Source organism: Staurois parvus, unplaced genomic scaffold (assembly GCF_062004578.1).
Source record: "Staurois parvus isolate SC_StPar_1 unplaced genomic scaffold, SC_StPar_1.0 ptg001045l, whole genome shotgun sequence".
Classification (NCBI taxonomy): Eukaryota; Metazoa; Chordata; class Amphibia; order Anura; family Ranidae; genus Staurois; species Staurois parvus.
In genome coordinates, this window is record NW_028318841.1 from 5,366,420 (window position 1) to 5,379,998 (window position 13,579).

Sequence of the window (13,579 nt, forward strand, 5' to 3'; positions counted from 1 at the left end):
CTGGCCAGTCCATTCCTGACAAAAGGGCAGCACAGACCTGTTATTACTCGCTCAAGCATGGCTGAACAAAACCAGTCTCTACCACAAATTGGACCCAGACCTGCCCAGGGTCTCGTAAGTAGATTGCACGGAGGAGTAGAGTTCATTATTGGAATTAACTGTGAGGGACTTTTAAACCTAGGCCTGTGTATGGCCTTCAATTGAAGCTGCTTCTGCTCCGCCACTCTGCCATTGGACTCTTGATAGTCGTCTCCCCACGCTGCTGCTGGGGGGACTTTTTAACATAGGCCTCTGTATGGCCTTCAATTTTAGCTGCTTACGCTCTGCCACTCTGCCATGGGCCCCTGTACCGCCTCCTCATGCTGCTGCCAGGCCCGTAATCTGCCATGGGCCCCCGTACCGACTCCTCATGCTGCTGCCAGGCCCGTAATCTGTCATGGGCCCCTGTACCGCCTCCTCATGCTGCTGCCAGGTCCAGAGTGTGTCATGGGTCCCTGTACGGCCTCCCATTGCTGCTGTCTCCATCGCCACACTCTGCCATGTGCCACTTTCAGGTCTCCTCACACTGCTGGTGGGTTCCATTTTGTCATAGGGTGCTGTATGGCCTCCCATTGCTGCTGCCTCCACCGCCACACTGTGGCTCCACACTCTGGTTTTGGCCCCGTGACTGCCCAAATGAGTGAAGTGTGCGGTGATTCTAAGATCGACGGCACTCATCTGCATGTCATACTGACTGACAGTATTATTTCTCTTCCCCAGCAGACTCCAAGGGCATTTAAATTAAAGGTACAGTGTTCTGCACTAATATAAAGGCTCTCTGAAGCCTAGAAACACCCTTTTTATAAGTTAAATTCGCAGCGAATATATTCGGCTCGAAGCGAATTTATTCGCCGAATTCGGCGAATCAGCCGAACCAAATTTTTGAATAATTCGCTCATCTCTAGTTTTAATATCAATATTAAAAAGGCAAATGGGTCTAAAATGTGACCAGTTATAGCCATCTTAGTTGGGTTTTGGATTCATGGCAATTGCTGTCCTTAGAGATGTTGGTTGAAACAAATGTCTGAAAAGAGAGCTCACTTTCATTTACAGTCTCTAATGGCTGCCCAATAAGAATGTTTCCCCAGAAAGTAAGCATAGTTTTTCTTAATTAGAATAATAATGTCTAAGGTACAGAGAATTCCAATCTGTATTTGCTTGTTAGGTATGCTAGTATCTCAGGTTCACCACTGCTATGCAAAAGTCAGTGAAGTGAAGAACACACACTCTAGGATAAATTGCAGGGTTTTAGTTAATAGGAAAGGGACCCTTCTGGACAACCTCTCCAATTCACTAAATGCCTAATTAATAACAGAATAATTCACAGATTAATTTAGTAGCTCAATAATATCAGAGGTGGGATGAAATGATTGCCTGAATTTGTAATCCTTTCATCAAATACTAGCAACTCCTGGTTGCTATGCTGATTCTTTGGCTTCATTACATCCTGGGTCCCTGACAGAACACAAATGTAGATTGGATGTTCAGACTTCACCTGCTGCATTTTTATTCTGGGTCAGAGACTATGAATACCAAAACCAGAGATATTGAGGTAACTATCATTTCAACTATCATTTTCAAATGGAGGTCAATAACCGCAAGCTACATATTTCTCTCCTAACAGGTTTCCTTTAAACCTTTCCCTGCATCTCCTATCAACAGGCTTCACTAATTGCAGAGATGTGTCCTTTTCTATCTAGTCTTATTTCTCAATTAGAGTTGACAGCAAGAAGGTTGATGAAAAGGAGTCTGTCAGTAAGAGCTAATGGCAGCTGCCTTTCCTGCTTTTAGCTCATCTATTATTGTTAAAAGAGATATCGATTAAAGATTAACTTTGGGTGAAACTTTCCTGCATTGGAATTTTGATGCTCTTTGAATTATTTGCCATATTTTTAGTAAAATACTTAAACATTTTCTCATAAATCAGTGTCTATATTTCCTCTACAAGAGAATTTCATCTTCAGTTGTGAAATATTTATTAATTCCCCGCCCCCATATTAATATCCGTTTCACACTTGCTTTCATTCTGCTTCACTGCTACTTGTTTGATGTTTCCTGACTGCTCTGTTGTTCAGATTTCATGTGCCAGATGTGCCTGCAATGCATTGTTGCTCAATGTATTACATTGATCTCTGTAGAGAACAGGCAATCTCATGACTAAATTAGGAAAATGGAAATTGTCATGAATTGTAAGTATATTTTATGAGTTATGTGAGTTTTGCTCAGCCTGGAAAAAATCAATGTATTCATATTTACATCAAATAAATAAAGAATGACACATGATATAGGTTTCCTTATACAAAGTCTTAGAATATTGATGGCAAATTATGGGATATGGGTTTATTAAAGCATATGTTGGGGTAAAAATAAAACCCTGCAAGTACAGAAAAATATCTGTTGATCTTTCAGAAATGCACTCAGCGCCCAAGTTCTATAGACTGCTACAGTTCCAAGTCTTGTAGACTGAGTGGTGTCAGACCTGCCCAATTGTCCTTTCATTAACTACTCAAACCTTCCCTATATCCTATTTTTCACCATACAGAGACTAATTGTTCTGTGGTCCAAGATAACAATTGAGGAGGGCATAGGGCTAATTATCTTGAGATAACACAGGGAATGTGCACAGGGCAGAGGACAGCTCTGAATTTCTGACAAGGCAAATAAGTATTTTTGCATTTATTGTATAGATAGAACACTTTTAAGTGAATATTTAACAGACTAAAGGAGAAATTAATTGTTAAGGTCTACTTTCACTTTAAAGAAGGCCAAGGATAATTGGGAAAATTCAGTAACCTATAGCAAACAGCTGTCTACCATCCTATATTCATTTTGATGTTCAATAATATTGGCCATTAGTAAACCGCAAACCTCTTCCTTATCGCCAGCATGACAACGCTCCTCCTCCTCAATGCAAGTACCATAGCCATCCTTCTCCTATGACAGCATTAGCAGAAGATGGGAGGAAAAAAAGGCAAATTAGCAGTCATCAATGGGAGGTGAATTTTGAAAATCAATACTATCTATTTTCAAGGTTAATAGGCAATAGATTGTAAAGAAAAAAACATGGAGAGCTGAGCACTGTTAAGGGGATGTGTACTAATGCAAAACATAAAAAAATGAAAGCAAAACCTTTTTAAAATATTAAAATCACACAATTCCTTTACACCTTACAAGGCTTGAGTCAGCCACAGTAGAAACCTGTACACAGACGTCTGGCTTCTGTAGAAGCTGGGAGTGTATCTACACCTCTTAGCCAAATACTACTATATTTTGGAGGTGAATTGAGCAGCTACAACATGTCCCCCTTCCCCCAGTACTGACCCCATCCACCATGTATTCCAGCCTCTGCTGCGACTCTAGCCAAATGGCCACATTGTATTGGAGGTGATTTGGGCAGCTATAACATGCCCCCCACGACTGACCCCATCCACCATGTATCCCAGCCTCCAGGCTACAGGCCTGGGACAATCATGGTTACTGTGAAGGAGAACAACAAAAGAGAAGCGCACCAACCTTGCGCATTACCTCAGTAACCAAAAATTTATTGAATAAAAGAATGGTACTCACAAACAGCGAATAAAAACAAGCATGTAAGTCCTCAAGGGGACTTTAGAGGCAAGATGCCAATGCGAATCCCGTCATGGAGGAAGCCACTCAGTACTCAAAGGGTCACCTGTAGACAAGTTTGGGTACTGTACTATGTCGCCATTTCACAGACACACAAATTTAAGACTTGACATGTTTGGCATCTATTTATTCAACAAAACCTCATCTGTTCTATTTTATTAAAAACATTGGGAGATGATGGGCCAAAGGAGAGGTTTGGGAGCTCACACAGTAAGAAACAATTTAATAAAAAAATTATTATAGGGCTACTAAGTAGTGGATGTATATGGATTATGCTTTGAGACTAAAGATATCATTTAGTGTCACTTTAATATTTATATATTTTTTAATGAAAGTATGGGTTTGATGAACTATTGTGTTAATATTAAGTGACGTGAAAAGATTACAACTACTACAATTTTATTCTGCAGGATTTCTGCTTTCAGAAAATATATACTGTTTAGGGTTTTAAGTAATCTTTATGCCTAACATACGTGTTTTACCATGTGAGCAAAAATGAAAAAAAAAACCTTTTGGGCAAAGAAATGGTTAAGTAACATGCCTAGAGAATGTCTTAAACCTGTTTCTGAAGTAGCACAGCTGCAAAATATCCTGCAGCAAAAGCAACATTTACAAAGAAAAAAAGCAACAATTCCTGCTAAATGACATTTCCCTGGCTGCTTGCTTTTTTTGTTGGGAAATAAAAAAAATAATAAATAAATTAAAATATGATTTTGAGGGGAGCAGCTCTTTTAATAAGGCTTACAGGGCAACATTATAAATACCTAATTTCTTTCAAATAACATGGTGGGGGACTTTCTTAAAGTCTATTTCCACTTTTGCAGCCAAATTGGCCTAACACCTAAAAATTCTGCTTACCATTTAGATGATCTTTTATAAAAACCCCAGCACTTAAAAATCCTATTTAGTTCTCTTTGTTTATGATGGGGCTAAGGAGCACCATTTGTTATTATTAACTACAGCATATCTGTTATGTGCTGGGAGATCTCATTATTAGCTGCAAAACTAGATTTGATCACTCCTCAACACAAGGGGTTAGAAACTTGCCTTCTGCATTGTATGAAAATGAAAGGAACTTCAGCTTCTCCTTATTCTTTTTTTTTTTTTTTTTTTTTACAAAGAATTTTATTGTAGATTGAGCAATGATAAACAAACATTCGGAACATAGAATCCTTGACCAATACATAGAAAATTGTACTGTATGATTGAGAAATAATGTAACGCGTACATTGGATAAAAAAAAAAAAACTCAAAACATCAGCTATAACTTATAACAGAAATGCCCGGTAGAAAGGGTACGATTCAGTCTTTGATGGTCAATGATAGTGTAGATTCTGAGAGAGAAAATTGCTACATCAAGAAATATTGGACAAGAGTATAATAAAGACACAGACCAAGAGGAGAGAGAAGAAGAGATTAAAAATAGGAAAAAATAAAAAAGGGGGGGGGGGAAGTAGGGCTCCGGGGAGATCACAGCAGAATCCAACCTCACATCGACAGAAGGGACTGGTCGAATCTCGATGGTTAGGCTATATCCAGCCAGGGACGCCATATCCGCAAAAATTTTGTATGGGTATCCAATAATATGGCCGTCAATTTTTCATTAACCATTATGAAGTTCATCCGATTTTTGACAGCCTCAAAGCTGAGAAGAGGAGTCTTCCAAGCCCTCGCAATTGTCAACTTAGTAGCCATAAATAAGTATGATGCCAGCTGCCATTCAGAACGGAGAAGGCCCTCCATTGGTTTAAATAGAAGCGCTTTGTACGGGTTACGCTTAATGTCTGTGTGAAGCATAGTGCGAAGGAGGGCATACACCCTAATCCATAATCTGCTTACTTTAGGGCAAGTCCACCAGATATGAGCCATGGTACCCAATTGTTGGCATCCTCGAAAGCAAACCGGGGAATATGTAGGGATGAAACTAGCTAAACGAGCAGGTGTATAATACCATCGATAAAGAATTTTGTAGGCATTCTCAAGAATAATGACATTCCTAGAGCATTTAGATAATGCTTGGGTCATGGTCCGCCAATCCTGTTGGTTTAAAGTCCCCCCTAATTCAGACTGCCAGCGCTGATGATAGGAGCGAACCGGAGGGGTTCTATAAGAAATAATGGAGGAATAAATCAGGGAAATCAAACCCGGAGCATGGGGTCTATGTCTGCATTGGTTTTCAAAGGGGGACAGACGATACGGTCCCGAATGCGTGCGTATTAGTGTATTGACAAAGTGATGAAGTTGAAGATATCCAAAGGAATATTATAAGAAGAGCGCAGAGTTTCAAATGAAAGTATTCGAGTGGGAGATAGAAGTGAATGTACATCGTAAAAACCATGCGTCTGCCACCAGGCAAACTGCCTGGGGTTGTCCCGACCTGGAGGGAATAACGGGTTATGCAATAGTCGTAACAGCGGCAGGTGAGCAGAAATAAGGCCAGCGGAAAATTTGATAGAATCCCAGAGACGGAGCGAGAGCGTCAGCATCGGGCTAAGGGCAGATGGACGTTTAGAAGTAGGAAGCCATGGCAAGGAGGAGAGCGGTATCGGGTGGGAGTCCACCATATCTATGACAACCCACAATGGAAAGTGATGAGAAGCATGGATATGAGCCAAAGGGGCAATATTAGCCGCCAGATAGTAAGACTGGAGATTTGGGACCGATAACCCACCCTCACTCTTACGCGCGAACAAAATATGTTTACTAATTCTGGGCCGGGAAGAGCTCCAAATAAAAGACAAAAGTTTTCGCTGATGAATACGCAATATATGCGAAGGTACTGGAACTGGTAAAACCCGAAATAAGTACAGTAGTTTAGGAAGATAGGTCATACGGATTGCATTAATTCTGCCGAACCATGAAAGCGGGAAATGAGACCAGGAGGTCAATAGTTCGGTCAGCTCCTCAAAAACAGTGGGAAAATTAGCCTGGTACAGTCCGTCATATGTCGGGGTGAGCTTAATTCCTAAGTATGGTAGGGCCGAATGCCATTGAAAAGGAAACGTTTGCTTCAAAGTCATCAAAAGTGATGGTGGAAGGGTAATCGACATAGCTTTCGATTTGGCGGGGTTAACGTGAAGACCCAAAAGATTTGCAAAGGAATCGAGAACCGCGAGCAAACTAGGCAGAGTAACCCCTGGATTCGAAATCGACAATAGTATATCGTCTGCAAACAGAGACAATTTATGTTGGGAGCCCGCCACCTCAATCCCCTTAATATCATGATTCATACGAATGGCTTCCGCCAATGGTTCCAAGGCTAGGATAAAGAGTATAGGGGAGAGCGGACAACCTTGTCTAGTGCCTCTGGCGACCGAGAACGTAGAAGACTCAAATCCGTAATATTTAAGTTTCGTTGAGGGGAAGTGTATAGCGAAGAGATCCATCTTAGAAACGAAGGACCAAAGCCAAAGCGGTGAAGGACCGATAGAAGATAAGGCCAGGATAAAGTGTCGAAGGCCTTATTGATATCTAAGGATAAGAGCATCATGTCGAGTTTACGGATATGGGCTAAATGTTGTAATTGTAGGATACGTCTGATAGCATCTCCAGCTTGTCTATGGGGAACAAAGCCCACCTGGTCCTTTTTGATCAAACGAGAAAGGAAGGAATTCAATCGAGTAGCCAAAATCTTAGTGAGAATCTTCATATCGATATTAATAAGAGAGATAGGCCTATAATTTGGGAAGGAAGAGTGATCTCGATCTGGTTTAGGGATCATAACCACATTGGCGGTCAAAGAATCTGGGGAAAAGTCCACGCCCCCCTTCACCGCGTTAAACATAGCGGCAAGGTGGGGCGCGAGCACATCAGCTAATTTCTTATAATATAGTGCCGTGTAGCCATCCGGACCTGGGCGCTTGCCCGTCTTCAGGTCTGCTATGCATTTCAATACCTCAGATGTTTGAATATTACGGTCCATTAGATCCCTATGGGCCGATGTCAAAGTAGGCAGGTACAGACGAGATAGAAAGTCAGAAATGGATTGGGAAACAGCCCGTGTAGGGTCAGTGTAAAGTTTGGCCAGACGAAACCGGGAACTCTTCCAAAACCGCTACCGGATTGCTCGTAAGGGTATTATGCCGAGTGCATAAAGATATCGGTTTGGGATGGTGCGCAAAAGAACGTAGTCTACGAGCCAACATGGAGTCCGGTTTGTTTGCTTTACTATACCACTTCTGGCGTGTCCAGCGTAAGGAGCGTTCAGCCTCATCCGTTAAGCACAGATCCAGTTCTAAACGGGCCTGATCCAACATTCTACGATTCGATGGGGTAGGTGACTGTTTAAATTGGGCCTATATCGAGGTCAACTTTGATTCTAACTGACACTGTTTAAGCTGTCGTTCCTTCTTTCGTCTTGAAGCTATCTGGATAATATGTCCCCTAAGAACTGCCTTGTACGCTTCCCATAACGTTACTGAAGAAGAGACAGAACCCGAGTTTAATTGGAAGTATTCCTGGGATTTACGATGGAGTTCCGTCTGAATCTCCTTCAGCGAAAGCAAGGAGTCATTCATTATCCACGAAGAAAAGGCCGGCCTACATAGAAGAGATTGACAGACCACCAAAATAGGCTCATGGTCAGACCACGGTACCGTAAGAATAGAAATAGCGCAAACCAAGGGGAGATGTTTACGTGATACGAAGGCGTGGTCAATTCTGGAATGAGAACGATGAGGGTGGGAATAGTAGGTATAATCTGTGCCCCGGGGATGAAATTCACGCCATAAGTCCACCAGATCGTGGGTATGTAATGTACGTATAAAGGACTTTGCCGATGCAGAAGGGTCAGAATGTTCCGCTGGATATTTATCCAACGCCGGATTTAACACTAAATTAGAATCCCCGGCCATCAAAAGAGTACCCCGTTGATGTGTAGCCAGGAGAGAACACAGATGTGACAGGAAAGGTCCAGGGTTAACATTAGGAGCATAATAGGACATTATGGTAACTTCTATACCTTGTATTGTGCCCTGGAGTAGAAGGTATCTGCCATTGGGATCAGCAATACGTCTCACACAGACAAATGGAGTTTTACTATGAAAGGCGATCAATACGCCTCTCTGTTTAGTGGGGCCATTAGCCTGAAATGTCTGAGGGTAACGAGCATCAAAGTATTTTGGGGCAGAAGTAGATGAGAAGTGGGTTTCTTGCAAACAAGCAATGTCAACTTGACGAGCTCGGAGAAATTTAAATATCTTTACCTGTTTCTGCGGAGAGTTCATCCCCTGGACATTCAATGATAACCAGTTCAACGACATGGTGATCTATAGGAATAAAGATCAAATCCACCGCAATCCCCGGGAGCCCTGAAAAAAACATTTACGAAGACACACAAAGCAAAAAATAAAAGAGAGGAGATGAAAAAGAAAGGAGAAGACAAGAAGACATCTGTTATACAAGCAATATATCTGTGAAACAATAAGGGTAATTCAAACATCATAGCAGGTAACTGTGGGTAAAACACCCACATAGAGGCTGGGTAGCGGGCGGGAGAAAAAACCAGACCGCTAGTCAGCTCGGATGGGGACACGTTAGTCCACCGAAATAACTCGGCAATAATAAAAAAGAGATATAAACATATTATATAAAACAGCTTAGGCTAATACACCTGTGGATGATGAATCCAAAAATCGCAGGGCTAGGAAAATCTCAACCAATCAGTGCGGAAAAAACAGACATCCACCCTAGATTGTAAGAGATAAAACACATGGAGGTCATGGGACCTCTGAACAACTCTAGCATTAAATCCAGGAAGTGGCGATAAAAATCCACTTGTGATGAGAGTACATACTGGTGATCAGCCACTAAGCATCAAGTTGCGGAGACTTCCTGGAAATGCTGGGCCCGCAGAGACCGGAGGGCCTGGGAGCTACCTTGACTAGGAGGAGATTTACGGAGAGGCTGGGAATTTCGAGGACGTTTGGAGACTGAGGCCTCCTCATTCTGGGAATGTGGCAGTTCCAGATTCAGTTCCCGAAAATGGCGTTGAAGATCCGCTGGCGAAGAGGCCTGGAATTGATGACCTTGAGAGGAGAATGATAGCTTGAAAGGGAAACCCCATCTGTACTTAATATCAGCCGATTTAAGAATTTGGAGATAAGGCCTCAAGGTGCGACGTTTGGCAATCGTGACTGGGGATAGATCTGCAAACAGATGGAGAGAATGTCCCTGGAATTCCAACGCCGAACGGTTCCGAGCCGCCTGCAGCAGGCGTTCTTTAGTACGGCAGAAGTGTAATTTAATAATAATGTCTCTGGGAGGACCCTCCGTGGACTTAGGTGCTAAGGCTCTATGAATACGGTCAAACTCTAAACGCTCCAAGGGAATCTCAGGGGCCAATTCCTGAAAAAGAGCAGTGGCAGTCCCCTGTAGATCTGTGATTGCCTCGGGGACTCCGTGGATATGGAGATTATCCCTGCGTGCCCTATTGTCAGCATCCTCTAATTTATATTTTAAAGTGTTCAACTCAGCATGTAGATCCTCCACTTCCTGTTCATGACCCTCCAAAACTGTAGTCGCCAGATCCATACGCTGTTCCAATTGATGAGCACGAAGGCCCAACTCCTTTAGGTCTCTCGCCAGATCAGAAGATAATTTACGTGAGACGGCGGTAATCTCCTCTCGCACTATAGCACGGAATTTGTGTAGCAAGTCTTCAGGATGTTGTTCAAGAGTATCTGCCATCCCCAATGGAAATTGCCGCTGACTATCGCCATCAGACTCAGGATCTCCAGGAAGCTGAGTGTTATCGTCAGGCTCAGGTGGACTAGGCATCAGCTTAGCGGCACGGCCCTGCGGGGGAGATTGCTGTTGGGCCCGATGTTTAGATTTAGTGGTGCATTATTAAGAATGGTTCAGAGGATGCCAAATCACCTTCAAACTATTGAGATATTACATTAGGGTGTGGAAGCCCATTTGCCGAGAAGAATATTTCGGTGGCTTGGCACCAGAAAGTCACTTAGGCATTTCCTCCCGGTGCGTGTACGTGTCCCCCGCCAGGGAGGTATTCACATGTGATTCATGCTGATAATACAGCCTTGGAGGCGCTGGTAGTTATGGTAGTTGGGCCAGGTGTGCAGACTTTATGGCAATTATCCCAAAATGCTCCAGGCACCCCAGATTCATCCACTCAGAGTGGGGGCTGACAGAGGGAGCTTCTCTACCCATGCAGCACCACTCCCGCAATGAGAATGATCCCCAGTTCCTCTATGGGATAGTACAGGGGCTTGGCATAGATTACAAAGCCACCAGCAGAACCAGGGGGACTCACCCAGGCTGCCCCAGTAACTGTCCCATCTCAGGGGCCAGAGGAGCAGAGCAGCGCCGCGGTCACCCTGCTGCGGCGGTAATCCACCCCGGCCTCGGGATTAGGCGAGACCGCGGCTCCGCACGCCGTGACAGGCCGCAAGCCTTCCCGCGCTCCGGTCTGTCGGAGAGGGGCCAAAACTGCTCAGCACCCCTCCCCACAAGCCAGGTAAGGTCCGGACAGCCAGGAATCTTCAGCAGGTTACTGCTTTCCCCCGGATGGCAGTGGATGGAGGTTCAGGCTGCCGGAGCTTTCAGAAAAGCGTCTGTTCCCGGCGCCATCTTGGACACGCCCCTCTCCTTATTCTTTTAATTGAGACAGACTCACTCTGAAATTGCTCAGAAATGCTTGCAGTCTGCAATACTTCCGTCTCCTAAGAAACATCTAAATGTAAGAAACATGTTTTAAAAACTTTTTTTTAAGTATGCTGTGTGGATAGGAACAAATAATAAATCTATAATGTGGTCTTCTCAAATTTGACCACAAAAGTGGAAATACACATTAAACCTTTCCGTAAAATGACATACCTGTAGGATATTTAAAAGGAACAAAACTATTCTTTATAATGCCATCACTAAATTACTTTTCCCAGTCACTTTGTTGTGTTTGTAGACAAAGCGGCTGGGATTACCCTCCATATCCATACCAGACCCCTATCCTAGATGAGGGTCTGCTAATGATGGGGGGGATCCACAAAAGAAAAAAAGTTATAGTATTCCTCCTTCAAAAAACATACTAGACCCTTATTCTTTGATGAGGGCAGTATCTGGGTGCCCCCTTATTGTAAGAGGGCTTCCAGCTTGTGACACGATCCCCAGACCCCAAAATCCACTGGGCCATGAATGTAGAAAAGAGGACCTTGTCCTCATTAACATGGGGATGAAGTGCTTTGCTGGGGGTGTCCCATCTGGAAAAGTAACATCCTCATGTGCATGTTTCTTGGTATGGTTCAAGGGGGAAAGGGGATAAGGGGCTTGCGTGGGACTTTTTACTTCTTGATTTTTGCATATTGTTCCCCTATTCCAGTTCCATCCTTGTCCTAGTCTAGCAAACATGGTGGGCAGGGATAGAAAGGCTGTAACTAAAATGCTTACAAGTGATCATATCCATGGACCACTTGGTGTCACAGATTTACCAAGGATGAACCCATAGTTGATGGTTTCCTTTTAAACTGAGGAGAGTCAGGACACGGTCCTTTAAATTAAAACAAGATTTTAAAAGTAATGAGAGGGTTGGAACAAAGATGCAGACCCTGTATGCAGCCAATTCATAATGGCTGCATGCAGACCCTGCATGCTGCCAGTTCATAATGGCCACCTCCATTTGTTTCCCACTGTGGACAGCTCCTGAAATAAAGGTAAAACTCGTATCCACCCTTGCAGTTTACAGTATATAATAGTACGAATTTACTTATACTTCTGCATGCATTCCATTACTATTTTCTCTCCTTTTGAGTCACTCAATTTAATCATCTGAACCTCCTATCCCTAGAATGGGCACACGTTAACTAGTATAAAATTATCTCTTAGTGCAATATATTTAGTATATACTTGTAAATTAATTTGTTTGTTTCCCAATACCATCAGTTTATGTTTGAGGTTTTTACAAAATCCCAGTACATCTTCACACATTTAGCTATTTTATTCCAATGTATTCTGTTTTGGTGCAGTATAAAATTCTTCTTCTGTAATAATAAAATTACAGGGTTAAACAAGGTGAACTTCACGCCTCTTAGACAGAAATTCAATCTCAATAAAGCAAGATAATTGGTCATATAGATATGTTATCTACTCTGCTTTTTCACTGTAGATTATTATGTTGCATCTCCTGTGGTTATAAATTGACAGAAAAGAGTAGAAATGCAACATGTAAAAGACACAAGAAAAGAAGGTTTGTAACTTTAGTGTTACAAGTGTTGCAAACAAATGGGCCCATTAACTGGCTTCCTCTTATGCCTTACAACTGATCATCAAATTTGTTTATTTGTGAAGGTTTCAGTAATGCAGGTCATGATATAGCTAGTAGTATTAAGTAACTTTCAACTGGGCTTGTTCTGTAAAGACATATTGCCTTTCATCCATCAATTCAGTTCAGTGTTGGGAGAGCCAAGTGTTATTGTTCTCAACATTTATTTATATTATAAATGCAGCTAACTGTGATTAACTACTACTAGGTATAACACATTGATTTAAATCAGGTGCATTATTGGTGGACAATATTTCTGGGCCCTTCTACCTCTCCGTGAATTTTATTTTAAGAGAAATTTGTTTCCTGGGGTTGTTTCTATTCTTTTAGCAGGTAGGCTGATAAGTGTTGCTTGACCAGCTCCACTATGCCTCATATAATGGCTTTGTTTGAATACAACCCTTTATGTTTATAGTGTGCACATATCAACTGTTTTATTCTGCTTTGTTTAAAGTTTAAATTGCAGACAGGAAAAATGTATAAATCAAAAGACATTCTATGAAAATCTGCACCATGGATTATTAATTGTAATAGCCTCGCATTGCTCTTACAACTTGAATATATGGTGCTGGCCACAGCATTATCCAATCACTTTCTGGGATTGGGCCCTAAGGTCTCTGAATATCCCCTTCCCCATCT